Source organism: Limulus polyphemus, unplaced genomic scaffold, assembly GCF_000517525.1.
Source record: "Limulus polyphemus unplaced genomic scaffold, Limulus_polyphemus-2.1.2 Scaffold2528, whole genome shotgun sequence".
In the NCBI taxonomy this organism is placed as follows: Eukaryota; Metazoa; Arthropoda; class Merostomata; order Xiphosura; family Limulidae; genus Limulus; species Limulus polyphemus.
Window position 1 is genome coordinate 134,050 of NW_013668138.1, and position 11,627 is coordinate 145,676.

The 11,627-nt window shown below is 30.8% G+C and overlaps 1 long non-coding RNA gene across 1 annotated transcript in view; it reads right to left on the reverse strand.

Annotated features, from left to right (window-relative positions):
- Positions 1 to 1,917: 1,917 nt before the first annotated feature.
- Positions 1,918 to 11,627, reverse strand: part of LOC111087719 — a 12,637-nt gene continuing 2,927 nt past the window's right edge. Inside the window, exons 2-3 of the long non-coding RNA XR_002612377.1 lie at positions 3,659 to 3,909; positions 1,918 to 2,528 (exon numbers count right to left, since the gene is read on the reverse strand). This is a non-coding gene — a long non-coding RNA (uncharacterized LOC111087719). The remainder of the gene's footprint in view (positions 2,529 to 3,658; positions 3,910 to 11,627) is intronic.

Below are 11,627 nucleotides of genomic sequence, written 5' to 3' on the forward strand. Positions count from 1 at the left end.
TGGAAAGGAATATTAAACAGCGACATGCATCAACTAATACATTATTACAGATATAAACATGAAGTCCAGTCTAGAATAACGAAATTCAGCAGTGGAAAGGAATATTAAACAGCGACATGCATCAACTAATACATTATTACAGATATAAACATGAAGTCCAGTCTAGAATAACAAAATTCAGCAGTGGAAAGGAATATTAAACAGCGACATGCATCAACTAATACATTATTACAGATGTCAACTGTTGTACGCAGACAAAAATAATATAAAGTATTTGTAAAAGCATAAAAGCAAGAAGATGGCTTTGGACAAGATGGAAAGACAAGCTAAATTAGATGATGGCTAAATAAGATGTAGATCATTAGTTCCAATAACCAACGATCTCAATAAACCCATCATGCCAGAGTAAGTAAGTTAGTGATAAATTTTGTACTCCTAATTAAACTTTCTATATTTTGAACGTTCCATTTTGTTGTATTATGTTAGTACAATGATAAAGACAACCAAGATGTAAAGAAAAATGAAAGCCACAAAACATTTCTTTTTAATGTTTGTAAGGAAAACAACCTGGTGTATTGTGACTCATTTTTCTGGACTCTTCTCAAACATTTTTAAGAATATTGTTACAAACTTCTCTGTTATACAGTGTCATAATAGCTTATTTATCAAATATTGTTAAGTGTATTGTTACATATTTCTTTGTTATAATTTGTCACAATAATGTATTTATCATATATTTAAAGTGTATTGTTACACATTTCTTTGTTATACTCTGTCACAATAATGTATTTATCATATAATTTTAAGTGTATTGTTACACATTTCTTTGTTATATTGTATCATATTAATGTATTTATCAAATATTGTTAAGTGTATTGTTACACATTTCTTTGTTATATTGTATCATATTAATGTATTTATTAAATATTGTTAAGTGTATTGTTACACATTTCTTTGTTATATTGTATCATATTAATGTATTTATCAAATATTGTTAAGTGTAGTTGTTACACATTTCTTTGTGATACTATATCATAACAATATACTTCTCAAATGTCCCTTTCAAAAGAAATTATTTACAAGTTTCATTGCTCAAAGATAAACTAACTATTTATATTCAATCTATTTTTCACTGTATGTAGAACTCTTAATGAAAGCTTAAAGCTAAAATATTAAGCTACTAAAATAGTTATAAAACATTCCTTTGGAATTACCAGTTTTGATTTAGGTTATTGTATAAACGATTATATGCCACACACACACTTTACAACACATGTACCATTCAATTCAAATTTTAATAATTTTACATATTTTTGAATAATTACCACTTAACTTATAAATTATAGTATTTTGGGAATGAAGAAAAAAACAGATATAAAAATATTTGCTTAAAGTTCTTCAGGTAGCATTTCATCATGGCTAAACTGATATCAAACTCAAAAATTGTCATGAAATACCTAATAAACTAAAAAAAAATTGATCAAAATTAAGCACAACTCACTTTTATAAACATTTGAACTCTCGTCACATATACGCAACAGTGTGTGTTTTCAAGCTGAAACTATAATATGGTTGCTTCTTACACTGAGACTAGGTTTAAACAGAAACATATAGAAATGACGAAGGCAGCCTTACTGCAAGTGGGTGATCACTGCTTACATGTGTACAAGAATGTATGTGAATTATCAGGAAAAACTTCAGGCTTGTGTACAACACATTGTTAAGTTACATGTTTTAAAATAAACAGAAACCTGTTACATATGACAGTTAAAATTAATATATATATATATTGTGTATAATATTCTAGTAAAGAAACTTTCTGATGAAATATGAATGTCATTTAACAAAGTACAAATTAGATGTATGTCAACATAAAATGACTGAAGTTTTAACATCTTACAAAGTTTGATGCACATATTTAAACATGAGAATTTTTATTAGAAACTTTTCAACAACTTACGAATAAGGCATTTACAAATCATCCCTCAGGTTTTATAATTCCAGACAGATGCAGAAACCCTAATTTTTTACAACAATGATAAACATGGTCACATTTATTAAGTGATTGTATATTTATATCTAACTGTGGTTAATACAAATTTAATTCAGTTTTAATTTCAACCTTGTAAGCTAGATTTATAAATTACAAACATGAGTAATACAATTTATGCAAAGTGTAGCTGGTTTACATGAAAATGTTACAAATTAGGCTACTGAAAAAAAATCTCATTTGTTTGTATTTGATAAAGAAATGACAACTGGAAATATTTATCAAAAAACAAGGAACAATGTCTCATTTTCCTACACATAAAAATATTCTTTTAATAATGAATCTGTACTCTTCTTTTTGTTAACAAAGACTCCATGCTTGGCCTTCATGTGTTCTGAAATATGGTCAGGTCGGCGAAAAGTTCGTCCACACATAGGACAGTGTAATGAAGCTCTTTTGTGCTGAAACCTCTTGTGTCTTGTAAGTGCTGATCCAAAAGTAAACTGAGCATTACATACATCACATCTAAACTTGGCCTCTGCAAAAAATTAATGTTCATTTAACAATTTAAAATTTAGAAACTAAAAATAATTTTTTTGTAAATAATTAAAAACTTAAGAATGTTATTTCAATAAATGACACAAAACAAAGAATGTGTCAGAAATCTTCAGAAATACACAATCAGTAAATAAGTACTATCATACTGCATATAGAAAACTTAAAATTAAAACCAGGTTGGATCAGCCTTGTGTAAAGTACTTATTAAAAGCTCAATAAGATGATGTTAAACATTTCCATAATACTTTGAAAAACTGGAAAGACATAAATAGTATTATGGATTCTTCAACTGTTTTTTTTTCTACCAGAAGTTGTTATGCAAGGCCTAGTGACTTTAATAAAGTTGTTTTAAAATATTGTATAAATTTTAACTTTGTCTTATCGAGTTTTTAATAAAGACACAAAACATAATGAAATTTGTTCTGTATTTTATTATGGTTTATTTTACAACATGAAATACCTATAAACTTCACAACTAAAACCAGTAGTTTTTCAACAGCTATAAATGTAAGATTTATTTAATAAATTCATCTCAGGAAAGTTTGTACATACAGCACGACTGGTTCTTAGTATTTTCAGTATAAGTGTGAATTACTCCATCAGCACATAAAATAACACATAACGAGAAAAAACTTTGATACACATTTTTTAAATTATGATCAAAATCTTCAAATGAATAAAACAATACAAAAACTTAGCTTGTACTTTATAGCAAGGTTAGATGTACACAAAAACTATTACTTTATTTACAATATATTATACTTTCAATGGATATCAACATGCTACACGTATATAATTACTTGAACTATTACTATATTTACAATATCAATGGATATCAACATGCTACATGTATAGTATTACATGAACTATTACTATATTTGCAATCTATTAGAAACTTTCAATGGATATCAACATGCTACATGTATATCATTACAGGAATTATTACTTTATTTACAGTACATTTCACACTTTCAATTGATATTAGTATGCCAGATGTATAGTATTAAATTACAAAAAACTATTATTTATTTACAACAGATTAAAACCTTTACTGAATATCAATGTTAAAATAGACAGAAATGGTTTTTTCTTGTCTGTTTCTTTTGTTACCTTTACTTCAGACGAGTCATAAAAACATTTATTTTAAATATTCATACATGGAAAGTTTTCCTTTGTTTTAGATTTATAAGAATGGTGTGCTGTCCACATGTGTGTTGACAAATTGTCAGGTCGGCAAAAGGATTTTCCACAAAGTAGACAACCTTTTCTAGGAGCTCCATCATGCTTGTAACGTTTATGCCGATACAAACCAGATGCAAAAGCAAATTCAGAAAAGCAAATTGAACACTTGTATTTTTTACCTAAAAGAAAAAACAGAAAGCACTACAATTTGTGTGGTAAACAAAGTCATTTATGTCTGCTTAAATAAGTTCCATGAATTTCCTTTGTCATTAATAAAGAATCTTTCCAACATACTGCAAAACATACTCACTGAAAATGCATTTTTCAATTATCACACCAATAAAATATGATTTCTACATGTTGTATATTAGCAATGACAAAAAATGATGAATCAAGCAATGAAAACTTCTTTAAATATTAATACTGTTCATGTACCCAAGTGTTTAGAAGAGCAGCATTCTGAGAAAACATGTCCGCTCAAGTTGCAAGTTCAAATCTCTATGTAAATATAAAGATAAATAAAATTTAATCCCCCTCAAAGTAATTACAACAGCACTTTGAAGATCTTGTAATAAACACAATCTTTATTAATTAATTGCATACAGACCCAGCTGTAAGATTCAACATAGTTTTACTAACTTTTAGAATCAACCATAGAGAAACACATACACTCTGGACATCTGGTTGTAATACTTAACACAGTTTTACTACATTTTATAATCAACCATAAAGAAACACTTGCACACACTGGGCATCTGGTTGTAATACTTAGCATGGTTTTACTATATTTTATAATCAACCATAAAGAAACACTTGCACACTCTGGACATCTGGTTGTAAGACTTAGCATAGTTTTAGAATCAACCATAATGAAACCCTTATACACTCTAGGCATCTGGTTGTAAGACTTAGCATAGTTTTCGAATCAACCATAATGAAACCCTTATACACTCTAGGCATCTGGTTGTATGATTTAGCATAGTTTTACTAATATCAACCATAAAGAAAATGATATACCAAAATATATTTCTTGTGCTTCAGAATTAATCACTATTGTTTTAATTTTATTTGTCATAATAAAAAGATAATGATACATTAATTTTCTGATGAATTAATCTATTGGCTGATGATTCGCCATACAGGCCTCCGGCAGTTGAATGCAAGTATACCATATACAGTGTACAGCATGAAAAAATTTAGCATGTGTTTAGAGCAGCCACAATCAATGGGTTAAGTAGATAGAAGATGAAAAAATATAATTCATGAAAACGTCAATATAGTTCTGTTTGATGTTTTAGGGGACAATACTGAATTATAATCAAATGAGTTATATTACCTAACTTTATTATAAAGGATAAAAATATCAATGTTACTATTGACTGTTGGTTAATTATCCAAAGAATATGTGAATTGTAACCAACAGCTTCACCAACAAAATTTCTTGAAAATTTTGAACATTTTATCACTAAAGAAAATTACTTTATTTTTCACTTGCTGATGCACATGTAGTAAACATAATACAGTTTTGAAAAAAAAATCCTTGAAGATAACATTCAGATTAATAATAATATAAGGTTTTATAAAAATCAATAAAACAACACAAAAGTAATAAAAATATTGAGATAAAATGTCATGAAAGAAGAGTTTTTGTAAAACTAGGATACTGGACACTAAATATCATACAACACTACATATGACACTAGTTTCTTTATCTTATCATTACAAAATTCTGTGTTGCTTCTTTGAATTTATCTCAAACAACTAAAATAAAACTCCAATAAGATGGGCTTTTCAAATGTTTTAGTAAACCTAATGGTACTTAACAGAGGGTCTGGGTAAAAAGAGCTTAACATAAAATAAACTTCTATCTACATTATAAACGTGGTTACATTCAAGTAATCAAACCAATAAGCCATTAATTAGACAATGATCATGGAATTACTATCACATAATGACTCTTGGCTACTCTTTACTAATGAATAGTGGGATTAACAATCACATTACATTGCTCACACACCTGAAAAATCAGGCATATTCAGTCAACCATCAGACCATGCCAGGTCAATAATGGTTGTGTATCTGTTAACAGACTATGAATCTACTAATTAAACAGTAGTCATGTAATTGCTAACAGATTTTCTTTAAATCAGGTTTAATGCAATGTATTGAAGTAGGCTTAGCTATGAAATGTACTGTAAAATAACTCATCAAAAGAAGTAAAATTAATTTGCAACTTGATATATTTTTCATCTAAACACACAACCTTAGAATGATTTTGATCCCTATTTTACAATTACTTTAAATCATATAGTTTTGTAACTTACAGGTATAACATTTTATTCCAATTGAAACCTAGTAATTTTTTACTGTTCACAACCATAAATGTTATTTTTACTCATGTACAGGAATAATTAAGAGAAGTCTAAGAAACATGGTATTCAGTTATATACATTGTAAATTAGTAAGCTAAGCATTAATATACACTTCCTACCATATAATTTTCTACACATCTTTACATCCACACATAAAACAGTACAAAAAACCATAGCATAATAAACCCTCAAGCTTACTGCTGAGCCACCAAAGGAAGACTTTACAAGTCACCAAGCACAGATAAAAACACATAGATCAGTGTTCTAGGTAATGTTTTTCTATAAGGAGTATTCACTCCCAAAATTTTATCAGCAGGAGTAATTTTAAATTTTTTACAAAGTGCAGCAGTAACATTTTGTGATAAAAAGTAATTTAATTAATTAAAAATTATTCAAAAGGTGAAATTTGGCACAGGATTAATTTAGGAAATTAAATCTCCAGATGTTGTCATCATAAACACAAATAATGACATTACAACTTTCTATTTTATTTTCTACAACAAATTAGATCATTCATGAATGCAGAAAAAATCTGGTAGTTAGAGAGTGCTAAGTTTTGCAGCTCTACTGTATGAACTGTACAGATCTTGAGCAGAACTGCAGAAAGCTACAAGAATGTGTCCATTAATTATTGTACTACTGCTAAAGTTGCAGGAGCTGTATTCATTTTCCCACAAGCAGTAAAACAGCTTCTCAATATTTTTTAAGGCCACAATAGCTAATTTTTGGTCAGGAATTACTCAAATACACCCCTTATCTGGAGAACTTATAGATATTAAAATACATCAAACAAATATTAATACAGAGATACTAAAGTATATCAAAACATAGACCTTTCAGAAACAGACACGAGTGCATTAGGTCATTCATACAAAATCATTTATCAACGTATGATATATTACATAAAAGAATGTATGCACAGGTATAAAATGTTTTAAACAGACACACACACACAGAAATACCTTAAAATGCATATACAAATATACAGGTGTACATAAATATATGTGTACAAGTTTTAAATACTACAAACATCAACTTATATGTAAACATACTTAAACACACATCATATCTTTTTTCTTATTATGTGGTAAAATATTAGCAACAGATTCTTCAGGCAAAAACTGATATCTTAACTTCTCGTTTTGTGAAATATATCTTTGTAAATACTGATTTATCACCACCCTTCTTTCTTAAACAATTTCTTTGTTCTATTTTTGTAAGTATGTTAAGAGTAGTATAACTCAGTGACATGTGAGGAACTAAACATTAGATTCCACTTCAAATTTATTTCTAGTATTTCAAACTTGGCCATTAATATAACAGTGTGAAGCCCATACTGGTCTCAAGCCCAGATGAGGGTTGGAATAGAGTAAACAACTGTATTCTGTAAAAGCCTTATTTGTTAATGAATCTCAAATGGAACCTCAGATTGCTGGACCTGTTGCTGATGAAACTTTTGCTACATGAAGTTTCCACGGAGCTGGCTATGCAAAGAACTTGGTGGTGATGATGATCAACAAATATAAGGAAGATATTTTAGCCCTGCAAGAAATCAGATAGGTGGATTCTGGACGTTGGCAACAACACAATTCTTTATAGTGGCAGAATAGATGGACTTCATCACAATAGAGTTGGGTTTTATATATCAAACATAATACCTGGGAATAACTGAAAGAATTTGCAGATATCAGCAAAAGACGGAGGGACCATTCCATGGGTAGAACATGGTCTCGTCAAGAAAGATGTTCTGTGAAAACGTTCAGTGTACCTGGAACATGACAGGCTGTTAAACTTACTGACTGGAATGGGCCCATAAGAAGAGGTTCAATGTCTAAAAGCAGAAGGTCCTGGACTAGGTGCCTCCATTGACAGTTGATACGAGACACATCTGTGAAATTTTCCTAGTGGATCATCACCTAATGATTAACAAGGAGAAGAAAATGAGAGTATGCCCAACAGACAGTGAGCAATTTGAGAGCATTTACATGTAGCAAATTCTCTTCCAGGGTTCAAAGACAGTCATTCAGTGATAATCCCCATCCAGAGAGAGAGAAGCATCCATGAAAAGGTGAAAGTCCAGTTTGGGAGGAGGTAAAGGAATGCAAGAGGTGATATTGGAACAGTCTAGCTACCAAACAAAGTTCCTTCAGTAGAGAAGGAAGGGAGGAGGACTGGTGAGGAGACATGTGTGGCCAAGTGGAATAAGGATTTCAAGAGAAGCCATGGTCACCTGAACAGATAGAACCTCTCTCACAAAATGTGAAAGTGAGGTGCTAACGGTGGTGACCAGATGCTCGAGTTCCTGTAAACAAACTGTAGAAAGTTGAATACAGCTGAGGTGAGAGTTGAAAAGAACCCCCAGATGGATGAGATATTGGGTAGTTGTATGTAAGTACATCAAAATTTTGACAAGCCACCCTGAATGAGTGGCTTTGTGATGAAAAAGGGAAGTTTGTTCAGAGGATTCCATGTGGGAATGGGTGAGGAGAAGCCAGTTATCCATGTAGAAATGGAATCACAGACCCAAGCTTCAGCTTGTGATTCAAGAGAATTGGGGATGCCACCAAAAACCTCAGAATGAAGAAAAAGGGCAAAATGAAGGTCCTGGAAGAAGGAAGACAGACTTAAGAAAGTAGGGTATCTCTTCCCAAAAGTTCCCAACAACAATGGAACTAAGTGAAAAAAAAAAGAAGCAGAGGAGGTGAAATGAGATAAAGTAATGTGAAGTTTGAGTGACCATACCCAAGAACATAAGAATCAGTCAGGCAAGTGGGACAAGGCGTAAGGTTGAAGGAACAAAGTAAATCTAGGAAGGAATTGGCGTGTATAGCAATGTCAGGGAATGTCATAAATACAAAGGGGAAGGGTTGTGTAATAAATCAACGGAAGAGTCAAAGGATATGGAAAAAAAGAGAGTGAAAACTGTACATCCAAGGAAGACTGAGAATGTTCCTCAGTAGGTACGGATATTTCCAATACAAAACCTGGAGACAGGAAAAGGTACTCAACTTCATTCTTCTCAACTTCACGCTTGAAAGAATGGGAAGTAAGTGGAAGGGATTGAAGCAGAGAGTCCTGGCTGCATCACAGACCCACACACACACATTAGACAATAGCTGTCATGTCTTCCATAGATAAAGAACTTCCCACCAAATTATTGGTATTTTGTTCAGGGTGAAAAATATCTTTACTCACATCAGCATATGAAGAGTTCACACTGAGCTGTGAGTTGATCTTGAGTAAGATAAAACTCAATCAAGTGAAAGTTGAAAAGTCACAAATCTAAGCAAATTCAAAACACACCTGTTCATGGCATTGCTGAGGAAAAGAATGAGGATTCATGAGTGCAACAGAATTAATTAGATTAAATGCATCAACAAACACAAAATCACTACCACATTTGCCTACGTACCTTTACGAGTTCACACCAATCAGCATAATGGTACTACCAGTATGAGTTCACACATAAATCAGCATAACAGAACTACCAGTACTCGTTCACACACAAAAACAGAACAGCATCACAGAGATACCAGTATGAGTATGCACAAAAAATATAACAAGTAAACAATTCTAATACATAATAATACTTTGTATAGTATATTAATTTATTGTTACTTTCATTAACAGTATTAGTTATATGAAATACCACTACTTTGTGATTACTTTTGTATTTTTATACATTTATTATAAAAACTGTTTTGCACTTTATTTTAAGTTATGTATTTATGACTAATCTATACCTACTAAAATGAATGAATATGAAAAATATTAATGGGATTACAGGCAAAAATATTGAAAAAAGTGAAGATACCCAACTGATGAGACAGGCATTCTAAATCCAAACACACAGTAGTGTGTCTTGCGGCCAGAAAAACAACCTGCAGGACAAACTGTGTGTTATTAACAGAAGTGATAGTCCACCTTCTGTAGCTCAGACTTTGATAATCTAAACTATCACATATTTTATGTGGATGTGCTCTACTTGAATATTACTTCACATATCAAATTTCAAGGCAATCCATTAAGAAATACTTGAGATATAACATCTCCAATTTTGATTGAGTTTCTTTCTATTTATATTTTCTTCTCACCAAAAGTACAGAAACTTTATTTGATAGAAAAACATACTTAACTTTTATGGATTTTTTTCAAATTTGGTACACTGATAGATCTTTACAACCTACAATTAGGAGTCTCATTTGGTGTAAATATAAGCCACATGTGCAAAGTTATTCAACAAACAAAATACATACTTAATGCAAATGTTTGCACTTGCCTATGCAAGAATTCATGTGAGCTATCAATTTAATATTTTTATAACTGCTTCATCTAAGAGTAAATAAAAGTGAACCCTTTTTTAGTTTTTTTGTCACTCAGATTAAAGACAGTTGACTTAGAGCAGCAAAACTATAAGGTGAAAGGATGTGCAGATACACAAGTATTGGTTAGGCCAATCAAACTAGATTAGAAGTTTCTAGCTCAAGTTTTCAAAAAATTTTTACAGGTAGACAGTTATTATCAATTATTCATTGCCAACTTTTAAGCACAAATTTACCAAATTTTATTAAATTATCCTAATTAAAAAGCATTTAGCATCACGTGGTATCAGATTAAGCAATTAGCATAAATAATAATGCTTGATATGGCTGTACTGATTGCATGGGGGTGATGACAAGAAACTGTTAATCTAAATTCCATGGCTTTAGTATAAAGAAGCTATTGAGAATGTTTTAGAGTGGAAAAACTATCATCATATATTTAAAAAGCAATGAAATCAAAATTGGTGGCCAAACTGGTAGCTACACTTATAGCATTGATAAGAATATTACAGCAAATATTCATTCATTAGTTAGCTAGGCCACACATTTTTTTTACCCACCATCATGCCCAAAGTTGAACAAAAAATGTTGCCTAGCTAGCTAACTAATGGATATTTGCTGTAAAATTCTTATCAATGCTATAAGTGTAGCTACCAGTTTAGCTGCCAATTTTGATTTCATTCCTTTAAGTTGCACACTGAACCCTTTTTTGGCTGCACCTTTTTTCACACCTAAGATATTTTTGATTAGATTTTATATACAGAAACATAGGAGAAGTACATTTACTTTGCTGTATTGATGGACAATTTGATTTTGAGTTTTCCTCTAAGTAAATACCTTAATCTGATTGGAAGTTATTATTAATCACACATATATGCATTCACCACAACCACTTTATTTTATAACACTACAGTACAGGAAACTTGACATTTTTAATACATATATCTAAACATTTACCAAAACTACTTTAAACTACAGCACTACAGTAAAGAAAACTTGGAATCTTTAATACACAGTGCTTTTATTCTGGAAAATTGGTTCAGGAACTGTCCTGTATTTTCTACAACCAAAAAGGTTCAGGAACTGTCCTGTATTTTCTACAACCAAAAAGGTTCAGGAACTGTCCTGTATTTTCTACAACCAAAAAGGTTTAGGAACTGTCCTGTATTTTCTACAACCAAAAAGGTTTAGGAACTGTCCTGT